The 19828-nt window shown below is 40.1% G+C and overlaps 1 protein-coding gene and 1 long non-coding RNA gene across 6 annotated transcripts in view; both read right to left on the reverse strand.

Annotated features, from left to right (window-relative positions):
* The window catches only part of SRGAP2 (SLIT-ROBO Rho GTPase activating protein 2), a 244242-nt gene that overhangs the window by 82304 nt on the left and 142110 nt on the right, over positions 1-19828 (reverse strand). The window lies entirely within an intron of this gene.
* On the reverse strand, positions 14757-19183 carry LOC306642280. Its single transcript, XR_013758465.1, has 3 exons — positions 18580-19183; positions 15103-18136; positions 14757-14997 (listed from the first exon to the last, which is right to left on the reverse strand). It is a non-coding gene; the product is annotated as an uncharacterized lncRNA (long non-coding RNA).

Here is a 19828-nt window from a genome sequence, read left to right on the forward strand (position 1 = left end):
ACTCCAGTTAGATAAAAGGGTAAATAACTGTAAAGTTATGGACATCAAAGTTAAAGCCCATTACTCTTAATTTATGACTGGTGAGACTGGCTTGCTGGATAATTAAGATCAAACTTAGAAATTGGAGTTAAATACAGAGGTCAAGAAAAGTCCATATTTGGGTCTTGCCCTCAACATTAGCCTGAACCCAGGGAATAAGAGAACTTCTCTAAGGAGCGTTGCAACTCTGGGTCACACAACCTCCTGATCAAGGAGATTGTTGACTAGAGGATGAAAAATCATCCAGTGCATCTGCTGCAGAGGAGGGTCATGGAAAAGGGGAAACATCCCTTGATGTTTCTAAAGGAAGTCACCCCATCAAGAGACCCTGCCTAACCAAAGTCACTGGTGGAGCTAAGGAGCCGCTCTTAAGTTCTGTACGAGTGACCCCTGTGGGACTCAGCTGACTCTTTAACAAGACAGGAACCAGGTCAATTTGACCAGCTTGATCTTAGACACCCAGCAAAACAGTTAAAACCAAAGTATAGCCATTCTTGGGCATTTAAAGGAAATAATAGTTAAATGTAACTTTAGATGTATCCTGATAACTATCAGAGAAACTGCCAGAGTCAGAAGTTTTTAGTCAGTTTAAGGCCTGCAGACCTTCCTAAGCTACACAGGTAGACTTAATCTATGTTTGCCAGTATGATTATCTATTTCTAAGTAACAGAAGTATAGAGATCTCTACTAAACACAGGTTATACCAATAAAGGGATATTTTACAAAATCAGATGACATTAAGTAGCTTAACTATATTTTTTAGGGACATCTATGGCAATGTTAAAGTCCCCAAATGAAGGCCTTGTCCTCTCCAGCCTTTGCTAGGCCTAGTTATGGGAACAATTTCTCAGTTCTTTCACCTCCTGGTGAGAGATTAACTTCTGTCATTTTCATGATACCCAGTGGCATGTTTCAGATGCTGCAACATTTACTTTGTGCTAATCTCATTTCAGTACTCATGTCTTTTTGTTCTTCTATCATAGAAGCAGCCACCCCCAGATGACTTTACAACCTGCTCTTCCCCAACCAGGCTTCTTCCTGGGACCCCTCTATTGACCCGATTTTTAAAAAGAAGGAACTCCAAACTGCTTGCCCCTCGCTGCCCCCATTCAGCTTCGAAGCAGCCAGAATGACCGACGCCCCTTTTCATTTCCTTAACAAGCAGTTATGGGTTCCTAAAGCTAAAGCGGGGAATGAAGACAGAATTGGGAATAGGCAGTTAGTGTAGAAATAGGGGATCGGGTCAAATCGAGGAAATGAAGCCATGAGGTCATCTGCCTCTGCAAGTTGGAGACTGCCCCTGGAAGAATGGAATGTCAAGGATCTCCAGAGGCCATTGATTACCAAATTTACCTGCCTTTATCAAGGACTGTTTATCAAGGACTGCAAACAAGGGGCTGCTAATTGGTGGCCCGCCCCCTCGGCTCTTGCCTGCCTAAAATCGCCTAGTTACCTTCATCAGGGAAAGAGTAAGTGCTGTACAGGTGCTAATGCTCAGGCAACAATATCAGTCCCTCCGCCAAGGAAACAATTTGGGGGAAGAATATGTAGAGACAGAAGTTCCATGATTAGAACTTTCCGAAAAGAAAATGGGGAAATGAAAGAATGAACATTTTTTTATCTTAACTCCCTAAGGTCTCCTGCCCATTGTCTTAACTCTCTGATGTCACTCTCCCAGTTATCTTAACTCCCTGAGGTCACCCTCCCAGTGATGGGAGCAAAAGCCCCTAAAAGCTGTTCCAGGAAATAGCCCCAAACAGAGAGTAAAAGAGTAAATTGGGCTAGATGACTAAATAGTGCTCAAACAGTAGGATTACCAGAAACTATTGACCAGAATCTACGCCCTGTTGTAAAACATTGTGAAACATGTTGTATGTTATCAGCAAACCCAGACCTCCTTTGAAATTTCCCGGCAGCTTTGTCCCCCTTTTCCCTTTCATGTGCGACCCCTCCCGATGTGTGGTTTCTGCCTTTATAAACCTACAAGATTTTCTGCTAGGGACTCGACTCCTGGAGTTGAGTCCCAGCGCGCTGGAATAAACACCTCTTGCGGTTTGCATCAAGTGACGCCTCCTGCGGTTGATTGGGGTTGCCGTCCATCCATGGGACAGAGTTGGGGTTTCCTTTTTGGGGGCCTTACTCCTTTTCCAACGTATAACATCAATGGACAACAGAACTGGAATGGGCAGCCTCACCTCCCCAAGACTAATGTTCCAAAGCCTCCTTGCTCGCAGAACAGATACAGCAGCAGAAATGTCCTGAAACACCAGGCTCCATGTCTGGATGGGTTGGTTGGTCGCTCATCTTTAGACTTCTTCAAGTCAGTGTATCTGCTGAGCTTCGGTGGGTTTATATTAGTTTTTCCCACAGAACAACAATTAAGAAAGGGCTTGAAAACCAGTCCTCATCAGGGAGATCACCTATTACCTGAGTCTCTAGTTATTTAGATCATATTACATATTACACATGTTTTTCAAGAAGGGAGTGGGATGGGGCTGCTTTTTATTGGCTATCTACACTACAAAGCTATGCTATTTGACAGTCATAAACTGGCCCCCATTTGCATGACAGGGTCGGGGGAGGAAGGCATGTCTTCACCATGTGGTGAGAACTAATTTCAGCCAGTCCCAGGGCTGAGCCTTGTCAGCAGGTAGAAACAGTGGGTCATTCAGCTGTGCCGATTAGCCTCTGTTAGCACTTTTCCAAAAAGGAATCCAATTTTCAAGGCACCGATCTCTTCCACCAGGCAAGCATCCCCTCCTCACCCCTAAGATACTTCAGAGGCCAACTGTTAAACAAATCAAGTTCAAAACAGACTTTACACGTACAGATTTCAGAAGAAAGAGACATGAGCCTCATATTCAAGCTCCAGCAGCAGGAGAAGCACCACCAGATGCAGGCTGAAGGTTTCAGGGGCACTTGCTCACCACTTCAAAGAGACCACATTTCCTGAGCTGGTGCTCCGCCTCAACTGGTTTTGATGGGGAGAATGGGACAAAAGGGGTGTCTGTGTGGCAGCAGGAACAATGCTAGGTGACGTGAGTACTGAATCTGGCCTCTCCTCTACCCATTTTGGTCCACCAAAATGGTGGTGCAGTATGGTGCTACGTCTGGGGTGCTGCGGATGGTGATCCAGCAGGTCAGCCCGCAGGAATGACTTCATAGATTTTTTATCAACCATCCTCCTTGCATATGTGCACGCAGGGTTCTTCTATTCCCCATTTACTCACTGATTAGGATACCAATTCTGGCTCTAGGAAGGTTGAGCTCCAGTTAGAGCCTTATACTCTGGGGAGGCCAGGGACATATATATGACTGGAGAGGGAACCCAGGGGCACTCAACCACTGAGCCACATTTCCAGCCCTATTTTGTATTTTATTTAGAGACAGGGTCTCACTCAGTTGCTGAGGGCCTAAGTTGCTGAGGTTGGCTTTGAACTTGCAATCCTCCTGCCTCAGCCTCCTGAGTTGCTGGGATTATAGGCGTGCACCACGGCACCTGGCTGAGACCAAGGTTATATAATTCAATTATATGGATGGGGTGGAATGGTGGATATAGCACAGTGGTAGAGTACTTGCCTGCCTTGTGCAAGGTCCTGGGTTCATCTCCAGCACTGTAATAACCAACAATAAAGCACCACTGCAATGCAAAACTTTTTTTTTTTTTTTCTTTTCTTGAAGTGCTGTGGTGTGAACCAAGGGTCTTCCAGGTGCTAGGCAAATGTTCTACCACTGAGCTATACCCCCTACCCTAGTGCAAGACTTTTATAGAGAGATAGGGTGGGAGCAGCCATGAGAGGGACACTAGAGGTCCCTCTTTATCTTCTGAAGAGGGGAAGTCAAGGCTGTTCAAGACTTTATTTTTCTTTGTAACCCAGTATATGTATATCTACAATAAAACTACTAAAATGCAATGAATTCTGATATTTCTCATTCTTTTTGACATTTTTATGTTGTTCATAACTCGCTGAATTAATTTTACAATTCGTTAATGAGTTGTACAGGTTTAAGCGAGTCATACACAGATTTAAAAAGACTTGTGCATACAAACGACTAATTTCGGAATTAATAAAGAAAATAGCAGTTAAGGAATGAAGCCCACGAACGCAGAAAGTAGCTAAAAATCTTGCACTCTTGAGGTGGCAGATCAGATGAGATGGGTCACAGCAGGTTCAGTTACTGGATGATGGCAAATGGGAAAATGGCTGGATTTTGGGGTAAGCAATAAAAAGTCCACTGGCAAATATTTATAGAACAACTATTATATATCCAGGCACTTGTGGTTTGAAAATAAAACAAACAATTTAAAAGTTTACAATCTGCTGAGAAAGATGGACGTTCGTCTGATGTCTGAGCCTATCAAAATGCAATTTTTCCTATCTCAAAGGCATTACTAGAAATGGGGTTAAGTTAGTTTTCTAGTAAAGGATCATTTTTTTTCCTGTTTCATCAGGAGGTCTCCTAATTCCAGGGCCAGTTGAACCCAGCTTGCCAAAAATGGAAATCTGATTTTTAAAAATCCAGCTATTACATAGTAAAGCCTTTTTCTTTGAGTTTGCCTTCTTTTCAGGTTATGATACTGCTTCAGTATAAGTGACTCCCAAAGCAGTCACATTCCATTTTCAAAGAATCCCTTGAGCTTATAAGTACCACAAAAACTTATCTCACCAGTAGCTGCTTTGCTCAGAAGTTAATGGTTATAGTTAAACTCTCCAGGGGACAAAAGTCATATTTTATAAGAAATGTCAGAAACCTGATGTATTTCAAGTCCCAGAATTCATATTCTGAAACACAAATGGTTTCTTAAGTTCATTCCTGTCACATTATCTAAAGAATTTAGTATTTTTTTTAAAAATCCCAAAGCCACTAAAATATGAAATCATCTAAAATTAATAGAAGAATGGGATTATAACTTTTCCAAGTATCTTTCTGTCCTTCATGGTGCCCAGTTGACTGCTTTGTGTGCAGTAGCCATACAAGAATCAGTTGTTGGCTGGGGATACAGCTCAATTGGTAGAGTGTGCTTGCCTCACAAGCATAAGGCCCTAGCACTGCAATAAAAATAAAATTAAATAAATAAATAAATAAAATCAGTTGTTGAATCAATTGGATCCAAGTTTAGTGTAGACTTAAACACTGTTTTCATATAATAACAATGAAACAACATAGCTGTATTTTCTTCATGTCGATTATTAAAAGTGGAAATGCCATAAGAGGCTACCCACGCAAACTCTCTGGCTACAGTTCACAGATGAGTCCAAAAAGTTGAAATAAATTTTCCAAGGTCATGCACTTATTCAGTATCCTATCTAGGTCTACAGGGAGCATTAGAATAGGGTGAAAGATGCAGGCTCTGGAGCCAGATTGGAGACCTGCTTCTACTCCTCAGCTGCAGGGCCTCAGTTTATTGTTTAACCACTCTATGTCTCAGCTTCCACACCTGTAAAACAGGATATTAAACCAATTGCAGGATCATCCCTACAATAGGAAAATCCATGTAAAGTGCTTTAAACAGAATCTACCACCTAGGATGTTCAATAAGTGTTAGCAATATTAGAGTTCACCCCTCTCAACATCCACCTGAGCACTCTTTTTACCAAACTTTGCCACCTCCTTATGTGTTTTTAAACATATTAATGATCATATGTGGGGTTATGAAGGCCCCTAAAAGCTACCACACACAAAGTAGTTTTTCTGAATAAAGAAGCAAATAAAACAACAATAAAAAAGATATATCGGGAAAAAAGTATTAGCAGAGGAGGAAACGAAAATTATATGTGAAAAGGTAGGAGCATCCTATAGCTTAGGTCTGAGAATACCAAGAATGCCGATCTCCTAGTTTAATGAAATCTAGGACCTCTGTCCTATAGAGTACTTTTGTGTGTGTGTGTGTGTGTGTGTGTGTGTGTGTGTGTGTGTGTGGTGGGGGTGGGTACTCGGATTGACCTCAGGGGCATTGACCACTGAGCCACATCCCCAGCCCTGTTTTGTATTTTATTTAGAGACAGGGTCTCATGAATTGCTTGGCACCTCACTTTTGCTAAGGTTGGCCGTGAACTTTCAAACCCCCTCCTCAGCCTCCCAAGTCGTTGGGATTACAGGCATGTGCCATAATGCCAGGCTTCAAGTACTTATTTCTGAAAGGCGTTTTTTAAGGCTTTTCCAGAAGCTCTGGAACATGTGAGCAGTCACACGTGATAACCTACAAATAATTGCCAGTAGCCCTGGGGGGAAAATCCTTTCTTGGACATAACAAGAACTCTGTGAATTCAGCTCCTACTCTCTGTGGTGCTCACTATGCTCTGACACAGTTGACCAAAGCACAAACACATAATTTGGACAAAATGGAGTCCTACAGGGCTTGGACAGGGAAGTGGGGGTGGGAGCAGGAGGAGACTGGCAGCCCTCTGCTCTAAGACCTCTGATGCGACAGTCTGAAACATGGTCCTGTAAGAAGTCTTAATATTCCTTCAAGGTTATTTCAATCCCTTAGAGTGACTTATCCTAATACTAAGAAAATAAGCTCAAAGCACATCCCTTAAAATGAAAGTGAAAATAGCTGAGCCTTCATTTCTTAAACCACTACTGTGATCCTTTTCTTGGCAAATTTCCATATTTTACTCTCCTGGATAATGATGTGAGTGGGGGTGTATGTCTTCAGGCCCTGACCTCTCGTGTCAAAAGGATTTCTTGAGGTCATTCTGAAGATGAGTGACCACCCCATTTTCCAAGCAGGACACTAAAGGCATAAAAATGGTGTCAAGGTGACCGTGGGTACCCTTGTGTAGACTGGGACATGAGGGACAAAGGACACAAAGGCAAATAAATAAGCAACATGAGGGCACACATCTCTCAGCAGCCACAGAATGAACTCAGGAAGAAAAGCAATAACTGACTTGGAAATGGGCAAGAAGGAAAGAAAAATGAACCAGAAGTGTAAGGTGCTTGCAAGCATATGCCCTCCTACAGAAAGGGATTCCAGGAGCTGGGGGAGTAAAGAATGCCTGGGTGGCTCCCAGATGGCTGCCGAGGGGGGCTGGGGGACGGCTGGGAGAACAGGAGTTAACAGAGCTCATCTGAAAGCTGTCAGTGCAAACTCTGAGAGGAGGGCAGCCTGGTAGGAAGTAGAACAGCCAGCAGCACCCCAGCAGGAAATGCCTGGGGCATTGGGAAAATCGCTGATTAAATACTTCAAGAAAGAGGAACCCAGCAGCAAAGCCAAATCCACCCAGGGATCTGTGTAGTGTTAGGACTCCTGGAGTTGCCTTAGCATCCTAGTCAAGAGAAGAGGCTCCAGAGAATTTCATTATGAAGACGGCATTTTCTTGACACCCCAGGTGTCCAGGGTTGGACCTAAGAGGAGCATAAAGTCAAGTTGAGGACACTGAATAGAATCCTCTACTGGTAGAGAATTAGGATGCATTTCCTTGGGGCTGGGAGGGAAATCTGAGCCTGGATCAGCTTTCTCCAGCTATAGTGGTGGGTTTATGCAGCCTCTCGTCTTTGTCTACACTAGTCACATGTGCAGTCATCCCCACCAGTTATGGCGAAATACAATTTTAAAGAATCCATATCCTTGGGATGGGCACCTTCTTGCCAGTTCTTCATTCCCACTGATGAATCATTGAATTGTGTTGTTTTGCTTTGTTTTGGTGCCAGGGATTAAACTCAAGGGCACTTAACCACTGAGCCACATCCCCAGTCCTTAATATTTATTATTTAGAGACAGGGTCTTACTAGGTTGCTTACAGCATCAATAAATTGCTGAGGCTGGCTTCAAACCTGCGATCCTCCTGCCTCAGCCTCCAGAACCACTGGGATTAAAGGTGTGAGCCATCACACCCTGCCCCAAATCACTGAACTGTGAGGAGGAGAATATCCAGAGTTAAGAGCTGTGCATTTCTGATCTAAATGCTCACCTCAGCTCTTCCATTCTTCCTCTCCAATTCAGGCTTCCACTTTCCACGTACACTTAAAAAAGAATGTGTGTCCATCTGCAGTGGTTAGACACAGTGCCCGTATATATCATTAAGGTCAAGAATATAGTTTTTCAAATCTTTTTACTGATTTTTTCCATCTAGTTTTAAATCATTCACTAAGGCAAATATGTTAAGTCTCTCACTTCGGTAGATGATCTTTCTAATTCCCTTTTGAATTCTGTCCATTTTTTATTAATACATTTAAGGCTATGTCATTAAGTATTAACTTGAATTTTTATTAGGAACTATTCCTCTTTACAGCTAATAATACCTTTTGCATTCAAATCTACTTGGTCAGTTTATATCATATTATCTTTTCTTATTTTATTTTTTATCTTATTTATTCATTTATTTTTGGTAATGGGTATTGAACCCAGGGGTGCTTTACCATTGAGCTACATTCCTAGTCCTTTTTATTTTGAGACAGGTCTTGCTAAGGTGCTGAGGGTCTTGCTAAGTTACCAAGGCTATTCTCAGAATTTTCTTATATTAAAACATCTCTAGTTGACCTTTTTTTATTTTCTTGTTTTACTTCTAAGTCATTGTAGACATACATAACAGCGGGGTTCATTCTGACATGTCCATAAATGCATATAACAGTTTTTTCCATTTCATGCCCTAGTACTATTCCCTTCCTTCCCCTCTGCTCCATTCCTCTGCTCTATTGGCCTTCTTTCTACTTATTTATTTATTTATTTATTTATTTATTTATTTTTAATTGGTACATTATAGTTATGTATACAGTTGGAATGCATTACCATATATTCATCCATGTATATGGCCTAATTTGGTCAAATTTATTCCCCACTTCTTCCCCTCTGCTTTCCCTCCTCCCTACTCTGCTGCTCTCCCTTCTATTTTTATGAGACCCCCTACTCCCCATCTTTTTAAATTCCTTCTTTTTCTCTAGCTTCCATTTATGAGAGAAAACATTTGATCCTTTTGACCTTATTTTCTGAAGGACATTTCTTTCTACGTTTCATTGCACTATCTCCTGTTTTCTATTGTTTTTGTTGAGAACTCAGCTATTACTATAGCTGGTCCACTTTATGCTTTAAGTGCTGCTCTGCCGCTGAGACTTATTCTTAAAAAGAACATGTTTCTCTCTTCCTCTCTCCTCTCCTCCCTAATCTCCCACCTCTGATCAGATTACCTTTCTTCCCCATCCTAGCAGAGTTCTGTCTCCTTGATCACATATCCACCATAGGAACAGAGTAATTCGGACTTGGGGATGGAGTCAGAAAATTAGGAAATGACTATCTCCCAGATAAAAAAGTTTTCTCAGGACAGAGAAAACATGGAAAATAGTCTTTGATTCACCTCTTTAAAATCCCCCTGTTCCCACAATGGGCAGAATCACAGTCACTGGGAAAGGAATTCCCTGTTTCTCCTTTACTAGCAAAGCAATAAAAACTTCTTTTTCCATTTCTCAAAACTGTGTCTTCATTGGATTGGCATCGGAGACAAGGACCGAGATTTCAGTAACATTAACTTTTTTGCTTCTCCTTTGAAAGTGATCAGTCTTTTTTCCCTCTGGCCATTTTAAGATTTCTCTATGATTTTCTCTCACAATTTTCACCAATTTTACAACAATAGGCCTACATGCTATTTTCTTTGAATTGATTCTACTTGGAGTTCATAATGCTTCTTCATTCTGCAATGCCTTTGTCAGTTTGGGACAATTATTTTCTTTTCAAATATTGCTTCTACCCCATAACCTTTGTTCTCCTCTTTTGGGACTTCAAACATATGCATTTAGGCCTATTTGCAGGATTCTGTAAATTTTTTGACTTCTTTTCTGAATTTTCCATTCTTTTATTTCTCCAACCTTTAGTATATATTACTTTTTGACCCATCTTCCAGTTCACTAATTCTTCATTTAGCTTTGTTTAATCTGATGTTTAACCCACACGTTGAGCTCTTTTAGTTACTGAATTTTTGGTACTAAAATTTTCATTTGATACTTCCTTTTTATAAAATCACCACTAATTCTATAATATTTTAATCCCCCCAAAAGAAACCTCCTAACTGCTAGTAATCATTTTCCTACCCTCATTTCCCCAGCTCCTGGCAACTACTAATGCACTTTCCATCTCTATGGATTTGCATATTTTAATCGTATAAATGGAATCAATATATGGCCTTGAGGTTCTCCTTCCTTTAAATCAACACAATGTTTTCGGGGTTTACCTATGCTGCAGCATATATAAGTACTTACTCCCCCGCCCCTTCTTTTTCTTATTTGGTGCTAGGAATATTTGGTGCTCAGAACCTTGTACGTGAGAAGTATGCATTCTACCACTGAGTTACATTCCTAGTCCCACTTTTTCTTTCTCCTTTTTTTTCGGTACCGGGGATTGAACCCAGAGGCACTTGACCACTGAGCCACATCCCCAGCCCTTTTTAACATTTTATTTAGAGACAGGGTCTCAATGAGTTGCTTAGGGCCTTACTAAGTTGCTGAGGCTGGCTTTGAACTCACAATTCTGCTTCAGTCTTCCAAGCCACTGGAATTAAAGACATGTGCCACTGTGTCCGACCCACTTATTCTTCAAAATGGTAGAGTAATATTCCATTGTATGGATATGCCACATTTTGTTTAGATTTGTTCCATTCATCACTTCATGAATATTTGGATTATTTCCACTTTTTGATTATTATGGATAATGCTATTATGAACAGTTGTGTACAAGTTCTTATGTATGCGAATGCTTTCATTTCTCTTGAATATTATATCTAGGAGTAGAATTGTTGGGGCACAAAGTAATTCATGCTTCAATTATCAAACTATTTTCCACAGGATTTGCACCATTTACTAATTTCATCCTAATGGGAGGGTTTCAATTTGTCCACACCCTCACTAACGTTTGTAATTTCTCTCTCTTTTTCTTTCTCAAGTTAGTCATCCTTGTGGATGTGTTGTGGTATCTCATTGTGGTTTTGATTTGCAGTTTCCTATAACTAACAATGTTCAGCATTTTTCCTTTTGCTTATTAGGCACTTGTTTATCTTCTCTGGAGAACAATATCTATTTACATCTTTTGCCCATTTTAAAACTGGGTGGTTTTGTCTTTTCATTGTTAAGATATAAGAGTTCTATATATATTTTATTAGACCCTTATGAGATACATGATTTGAAAATATTTCTTCTCACTCTCTAGGTTGTCTTTTCCTTGACTGATAATGTCCTTTGTAAGCAGAGAAGTTTTTGATTTGATGAGTTCACTACAAATGTTCTTTTACTTTAATTTCTTTGGCTTTGGTGTCACGTCTAAGAAATCACTGCCTAATATAAGATCATGAAGATTTATACCTTTATTTTCTTCTAGAAGTTTTCTAGTTTTAGCCCTTAAACATATCTTTGATCCACTTTGAGTTGGTTCATTTTAAATTATTTCCAGTTCTGTTCTTATCATTTAATTTCTGAAACATACTAAATACAGTTAATTTAAAATTATGTTTGATAAGATGATTACCTTGATCTGTGAGTTCATTGTTTCTCTTAATTTGGGGGCACAGATCTTATTTCCTCATATGTCTAATTATTTATAATTGAATGTAATAAACATTGTATATGAAAAATGATGAGAGATATATCACACCTGATAGTATCTTCCTCTAGAGAGGATTTAAATTTGCTTCTATCCACTAACTATCCTGGATCACCTTAATGCAATTAGAGATTAAGATAATCTGATACTAGGCTTCAGTCCCTGTACAATGACTGGAGTCTACTTCTAATGTACATCTACTTTTAAGATATTTCCCTTTGGTGTTCCAAAGCCCAAGGGATTTTAATCAGGCTTCCCTTATTGGCCTTGAACACCAATTTTTGCCCTGCCAGCCCTAGTTTATGAAAAGTAGTGCTCAACTTCTTGCCCCTCAATTATCTTTTCTAGAATGGAGAACACAGACATTATTTTATGTTTGTGGCCTTTTGGGCTAGTGCAATCTAGATACACAATAAAAGAAAGCACTGAAATATGCTTTGCATAAAAGGATGAATAGGTGGATACTGGTGGTGGTGAAGGTTTGCCACACTTAGGGGTCAAAGTTGTTCATTTCCCAGGACATGGTAACCAAAACATTCTAGTAAACCAAGAGAGAAGTAAGCCTGAGGTTTTACATAGAGTTCCTCATTAATTCCTTAGAAGCTTTTCAAAAACCAGTCTATCAAATAAAAGAAGGCTGAATCTACTTCAAATAAAGGGTATTTCTGAAATCAGCCAGTGACTGAGGATTCCAATTCAGGAATTGTCTCATGACTCAAAGTCCACCAAATGGAGAAACTCTACAAGAAATTCTAAAAATGAGTACAAATAAAAGGGTTTGAGGAGGATTTGGGTCTCTGATTCCTGGACATATAAGTAATTGTCAGCTTTATCAGACAGCTCAAATTTTGTAACAACATACTAGTCTTTTCTGACTGACACTGGCATAAAAACAATTAATCAGTGACTTCTAATTCTCTAATAAAAGGCCATATGTTGTTGAATTTTTCTTCAAAATATGTCTGACTTGAGCCAGGTATGGTGGTGCATACTTATAATCCCAGTGACTCAGGAGGCTGAGGCAGGAGGAGGATCACGAGTTTGAAGTGGGCCTCAGCAATTCAGTGAGGCCCTAAGCAACTCAGCAAGGCCCTGTCTCAAAATAAAAAAAATAAAAAGGGCTGGGGATATGGCTCAGGGGTTAAATGCCCCTGGGTTCAATCCCCCACTTAAAAAAAAAAAAAAAAAAAAGATATGTCTGGATGTCTGGTCATTGTTACTACATCTTAGGCCCTTATTACCCTGCCTCTGAATTAGAGACCCAGTGTTTGTCAAACAGCAGTACTATTATATATCATTTTCCTATGAATGAACTTTCCATGGTTCCCTAGTGCTCTCAGAATAAAGGCCCAACTCTTTAGTGTGGCATTCAGAGCTCTTGTTTAGAATTTTTCATCAAAACTCTGATTTAGTGAACTATTTTGCTCACCACTCTCTGAAGAGTGCACATCCATTCCTGTGCTCTCCTGTTCTTACATATGGTAAGTCCTACTCCAGCTGGCCCTCCCTTCCACATACCACTCACTTTTCCATCTCTAATTACTACAATCCTTTTCATTCACTAAAACCCAGCTCAAATTTTACCTCTCTACCTGCTGCACACGAAATATTTAATACTGTGCCTGATATAGAATAAATCTTCAATATTTGTTCTTTAAGAAAAAATAATCTGTTTATGAAAAGAAAAGGACATAATTTTAAATCAATGGTGCTACAGAAATTGCATAGCCAGTCAGGCATGGTAGTGAATGCCTGTAATCCCAGGGGCTCGGGAGGCTGAGGCAGGAGAATTGCAAGTTCAAAGCCAGTCTCAGCAACTTAGTGAGGTCCTAAGCAACTTAGCAAGACCCTGTCTCTAAATAAAATATTTTTAAAAGGGTTAGGGATGCGGCTAAGTGGTTAAGTGCCCCTGGATTCAATGTCTGATACCAAAATTTTTTTAAAAAATGAAAAATAATAAATAAAAATCTGACCATACTGTATGTGACTAGGGATGCAGAAAAATGAAAACTTGTATATTGTGGGTAGTGGTAAAAATCAGAAAAACCACTTCAAAAAAGTTTAGCATTATAAAATAAAAAAAATGATATACCTATCTTGACCCAGCAATTCTCTACTAGGTACACACCCTAGAAATCTGGACATGTGTTAAGTCAGAGTATAGATATAAAAATGTTTGTGCTAAGCATGGTGTTCATGCCTGTAATTCCAGCAATTTGGGAGGCTGAGGCAGGAGGATCTAAAGTTCAAAGCCAGCCTCAGCAACAGCAAGGCACTAAGCAACTCAGTGAGACCCGTCTCTAAATAAAATACAAAACAGGGCTGGGGATGTGGCTCAGTGGCTGAGAATCCCTGAGTTCAATATAGACATATCTATCTATATATATGTGTGTATATATATATATATATATATATTTGATATATATAGATATATATGTCAAAACATACTCTACTGTCATGAATATCTAAAAAGAATAAATAAAATGAAATTCCTGAATGAAAAAAAAGAAAGAAAGAAAGAAAGTAATGACCACAGAGCCATGTAGCATTTTAAGGGGAAAAGGCTTTCCTTACTACTGTGTTCTAAATACTTTTCTATCATTTTTCTGAATCAACTGGATAATACCGCATTGGATACCAATACCAGTTGGACATTACCATATTTTTATAATCTTCCTTTGGAAGGCAAGAAATGATATATATTATTTAATTCACATTATATGCTTTTATATTTTTTAATGCAACCTATAAGGAATTTCAGTTAAATGCAAAGAAGATAAAGGTTGCAGGAAGTTTATAAAAAATGATGTCTGGTATTTTATTCTAGAATTTACCTGCTTAGATTGCTCAAGAAATATGCTTTTTTAATGATGAAATCCCTACAAAAAGTGAATGTATAAGTCTAAATCCACTTTCCAGACTTGCTTTCCCTGCAATATCTATAATAGAACAATCCTGAAGTAACAACTACTTTCCATAATTCTTGTCAGCAAAATCTATCAGTAGTTCTAACTCTGATTATACATGCTGGTAATGTAATTAAACATGTTTTAAGCTTATTTCTGATGTCACAGTTACAAATATAGGCACATAAATTTTAGCTATGAGTATTTCATTAAAAAAGGGGGGGGGGGGTAGCTGGGGATGCAGCTCGGTGGTTAAATGCGCCTGGGTTCAATCCCCAGTACCAAAAAAGTTTGTTTTGGTTGCAAAGTGAAAACAGCCCAAATACCCATTGACAACAAAATGGGTAAATACATTTAGTGTATTTGATGCAACTCAATAGCAATAAAAATAAACAGGACACAAGCTATGTGACAGTATGGCTAAGTCTTACAATCCATGGAAAACAGTAGAAACAAGATGCTAAAGTCTGTGTACAGTGTGATTCCACTAATGCAGTGTTCAAAAGAATGTGTGGTTTGTTTCTGTTTTTTTTTGGGGGGGGTGCTGGGGATCGAACTCAGGGCCTTGTGCTTACAAGGCAAGCACTCGACCGACTGAGCTATCTCCCCAGAATGTGTGATTGACACAATAAGAAATATATATTTTGGGCTTCAGCCAGGGTTCCTGGCACATTCACAAACCCTTGAAATTTCCTAAGTGACAGTACTGATGAAGGCGAAAGAGCCATCCTTTGTCATTCATAACAAGTCCCTTTCAAACACACCTGAGTTTATGTTAATAAGGTGACCTTTGGAAAGCCCCTAAGGAAGCACTGGTTGCCAGGGGAACAAACCATGTGATTAGAGGGTTGGAACTTTCAGCATCACCCCTCAACCTCTCCAGAGGGGAGAGGGGCTGAAGGTTAAGCTGATCGCCAATGACCATGATTTAATCACTCATGCCTATATAATGAAGCCTCCATAAAAACTCAAAAGGATGGTGTTTGGAGGCTTGCAGACTGATGAAGCTGGGGAGGTGGCGGGAGGGTGCGTGCCTGGGGAGAACATGGATCTCTTCCACTTGGTTGTTCCTGAGTTGCATCCTTTTCTTAATAAATTGGTAATTCCTTTATGACTAACTGGTAATAAACTGTTTTCTTGAGTTCTGTGTGAGTTGTTCTAGCCCATGACAGAACCTGAGGAGGGGGTGTCACAGAAATCTCCGATTAATGGCCAGTCCATCAGAATCAAGGTGACAAACTGAATTTTGAGTTGACGTCAGAAATGAGGGCAGTCTTTTGAGACAGAGCACTTAACTTGCAGTGTCTGTGCTAAGTAGGCAGACAATGTCAGAATCAAACTGAATTATAGGACACTCAACTGGTAAATGCAGAAATTTGGAGAATTCTTTGTTGTGGGAAATTCTTCCACACACTTGGTATTAGAAATAAAGTATAGGGAGTAATATGACTATTGAGAAGAAAATATGTGTTTTTCCTATTCAATAGGCAAAATTAAATCATGCTGTTTAGGGGCAAATTCCTAGTGGGTATAATAGAAGAAAAGCACAGAAATAATTATCACAAACTTAAGGTAGAGTGGGGAATCCAAGGGGAAAGGTCGAACCAGTGACTTTTTAAAAAATATTTTAAGTTGTACCTGGACACAATACCTTTATTTTATTTATTCATTTACTTTCAGGTGGTGCTGAGGATTGAACCCAGTGCCTCACCTGTGTAAAGCAAATGTTCTACCACTGAGCCGCAACCCCAGCCCTGTACCAGTACCGTATTGAGGCGCTGATAAAAAGTCCTGTGTGAGGATCTGTATAGTTAGTTGTTCAGAGTTTGCTCTGTGATTACTCATTTACTGTACAAATATGTTTTTATATGTTTCTATCTCTATTATATTTTAAATTTCAAAAACTGAAAAAAAAAAGGGGGGGTTCTATGATTGACTAGTGATATCTGTCACAGATGCAGAAAGGGGCTTTTTGCTAGTATTCATTGGTTCATGGGTCTTCACCCAGGTGAATATGAGTTTTTCCTCTACTATGTGTTCTGAATTTCCTAGCAATTATTATCTATGCCATCTATGGCTCACTTATATGTATAATGTCTTGATCACAATTACACAAAAATAGTGATTGTACATTATACTTAGTGTATGCTATGTGTTAGTCATTTATAGGCATAACTTCATTTAATCTTTTCAATAACTCTATGAGAGTTATTAACATTATCTCCCTTTTATAGATGCTAAAGTTCAAGGTGAGACATCTGTCTATGGGAGCAGCTACTCAATGGTGGCACTGGCATCTGAATCTACCACCTCCCCTTCCATATTCTTTGTTCATATTGTATTCTCATTTTGTACATGGCCTTGCAACTAGCAAGCACCCAAGAATTATTACATGAAAATGGGGGAAAGAAAGGACATACACTTTCACAGAAATAAAGAGAAGGATAGTACAAAAGAATATTCTGGTGTATCAATTTTTAAACACTCAAGTATATACTGCTGAAAAGGCTGTAATTCTATCTGCTGGAAAGAGAAGCACATATGCAGAGATTAAAATAAAAAAGCTGCTAGGATATTCTGGCTAGAGCGGGGAATCCAAAACTTAACTAACTTTTTAATCCGTTTGCTGTCTTTGGATGGCTCTCAGTTCAAAGGGCAAACGGCAAAAGCCTGTCTCCCGAAGCTCCCGGGCCGGAGCGCAGATGGAACTGAGCCAAGGGGTTACCCAGCTAGCATTACTGCTTTCCCACTGACCATGGCCGTCCTGCAGAAGCCCTCAAAAGTCTATCTGTTCTTCACTTCAGTTCTGGAACTGAAGGATGAATGGAATGAGGATGGTGGGTAAATGACAAGGGTGGGCACTGTCTTGGGGCACTGCCCCTCATTGTGCCCCTATAGAGTTCAGGCAGCAATCTTAGGAAGCCCCAAGGAAGGGGACAGAAAGAAGCTGTAGACAAGGGGTGCTTTCAGGAGTCCTCCTTGTACCCAGACAAGATGTAAGAACAGAGGGAAAAGGGCTCAAATACCCAGTGGAAGGAAACCCCTTCTGATGCATTCCACATGCAACGTTCAGGATCGAAGAATTGCTGGCCACAGTGACAGCAAAAAGAGTGACCACGGACCTTCCTGCCTCCTGCCTTTCTCTCAACTTGGAGAAGAAGAGTGAGGCCCCTAGCTGGCCTCTCCCCCACCATCCACATCCCGTGCCCCCTGGCCCCCGCCAACTCCTGGGGACAATTGAGCTGTGTCTCTGTCATGTGTGGAGTTGCAGGTCACGGGCCACATTTAAGGAGAACATTCATTCTCCACATTCATTCTCCACAGGCGTTACAGGGTTCTTCAAAACGCCCTTTGTGTCACTGTGCCTTTCTCTCCACCCCCGCCCCTTTGACACTAATTTAATCAAGATGTCTTTCTGGTTTGTAGATAGGGTGTATGCTGGCAGTACCGCATTCCTCAATGCTTTAGGGCTTTGCAGTCAAATATGCAGGGTTGAAATCAGCAAGTTGAGAAGAAAGGGTCAGGGTCTCCAAGCCAGCAAGTCAACCTTTTGTATAAACCAAGGCATAAAGAGGGTACCAAGTTTGTGGTATGTCCTAATGATTTTTGATTAACCCTAAATATGCTGGAGAGGTTAAGAAATATTTTCTTAGTCTATAGGCTTCTTAAGCAAATTCAAAAGATAGGAAAGCAAAGAAAAAGAAAAATAGATAGGATTTTATCTTTCTTTCTCTCTCTCTCTCTCTTTTTTTAAATCTAATACCACTATTTCTAGAATGAAGAAAAGGGAGTTTGCCAAACTAGGCCCGCCCTTTTCCTCTAGGTTTCCAGTCTACCCACTCCTAATTTTGAAAATCTGAAAACTTCTAATTGTCTTAGTCAAGAACCAAATTTTAATTCAGATTAGCTGTTTCTCTAGACTGCAGTCAACATCCAAAAAGAGAATGCCACAATTGTGGTAGAAAATTAAACCATCAAGAAAAATAAGCACAGAAACCATCTGGAGCCCTGGGGTCTCCCCAGAGTTACCTGATTCTGGGTTTGCTGTTTCTTTCCTATGCTGTAGGATCCCCTAAAAGGGCTTCGCCACTTTCTTCAGTTAACTTGTGGATGCCAGTTTTAGACTCTGAAGCATGCATCTTGTGGGCCAAAGTCAAAAGTATTTGAGAAAGGCAGAGGCAGCCCTGGGAAACTCAGACAACCTATCTGAGGAGCTGATGTGAATATGTGTTGAAATTCCTCTGTCAGATCGAATTGTCGGGACCTCCCACCTGGGACATGTAATCTGTTCCCATGTCTGCCAGTTTAATCCATTCTTATTGGCAGCAGCAGAAATATATTCAAAGGGGGCTAGCATTTGCTGGTAAATGGATGGAGTTAGAGAATATCATGCTAAGTGAAATAAGCCAAACCCCTAAAACCAAAGGCCTAATGTTTTCTCTGATATGCGGATGCTAATTCACAATAGCGGGGTGGGCACTAGGGAAGAGTTATTTTATACTGGGTAGAGAGGAGTGAGGAGAGGGGAAGGGGTATGGGATAGAAAGGATAGTAGAGTGAAGCAGACATTATTACTTTATGTACTGTATGACCAATGTGATCCTACAGTATGTATATCAGAAAAATGAGAAATTACACTCCATTTATGTATGATCTATCAAAATATACAAATGCATTCTACTGCCATGTATAACAAATTAGAACAAATCAAAAAGTTCAATTCCGTCTCCTTCCTGTCTAGCTCTAGGAGGCCACTGACCTGGGGTCAGAAACAACCTGAAGTGCTTAGGCCAATTCCAAAGTTATCTTAAAGTAATTATATAAACTCAAACTCCAAGTCATGAAAAATTGAAATTTTCTTTACAGCTCCCTTGCAAAACTATATTGCAAAAGCTCCCATCTCAAGTAAACAATCATCTGCAGGCTGCTGCCTTAGGTAAGAGCTGAGCATTCCCTGCATACCCCCCTTCTCTATTTTTGCCAGCTTTTGAGTTTTCTTTCTTTGGAAAAGTCAGTAAAGTATGCTTGATGGAGTTGGGTGCGGTGGCCCACACCCATAATCTCAGTGGCTTTGGAGGCTGAGATAGAAGGATCACGAGTTCAAAGCCAGCCTCAGCAATGTAGTAAGGCCCTATGCAACTCAATGAGAACCTGTCTCTAAATAAGCTATTTTTTAAAAAGGGCTGGAGATGTGGCTCAGTGGTTAAGTGCCCCCGGGTTCAATCCCTGGTACAAAAAAAAAAAAAAAAAAAAAAAAAAAATGGTTCATGGATACTGCCAAATCATAAGACCAGGGCATACAGATCCAGTTTTTGTGTTAGGATAGAGAGCACTCATTCTGAACTCCAGAGAG

Source organism: Sciurus vulgaris (assembly GCF_902686455.1).
Source record: "Sciurus vulgaris genome assembly, chromosome: 12".
NCBI classification, from domain to species: domain Eukaryota; kingdom Metazoa; phylum Chordata; class Mammalia; order Rodentia; family Sciuridae; genus Sciurus; species Sciurus vulgaris.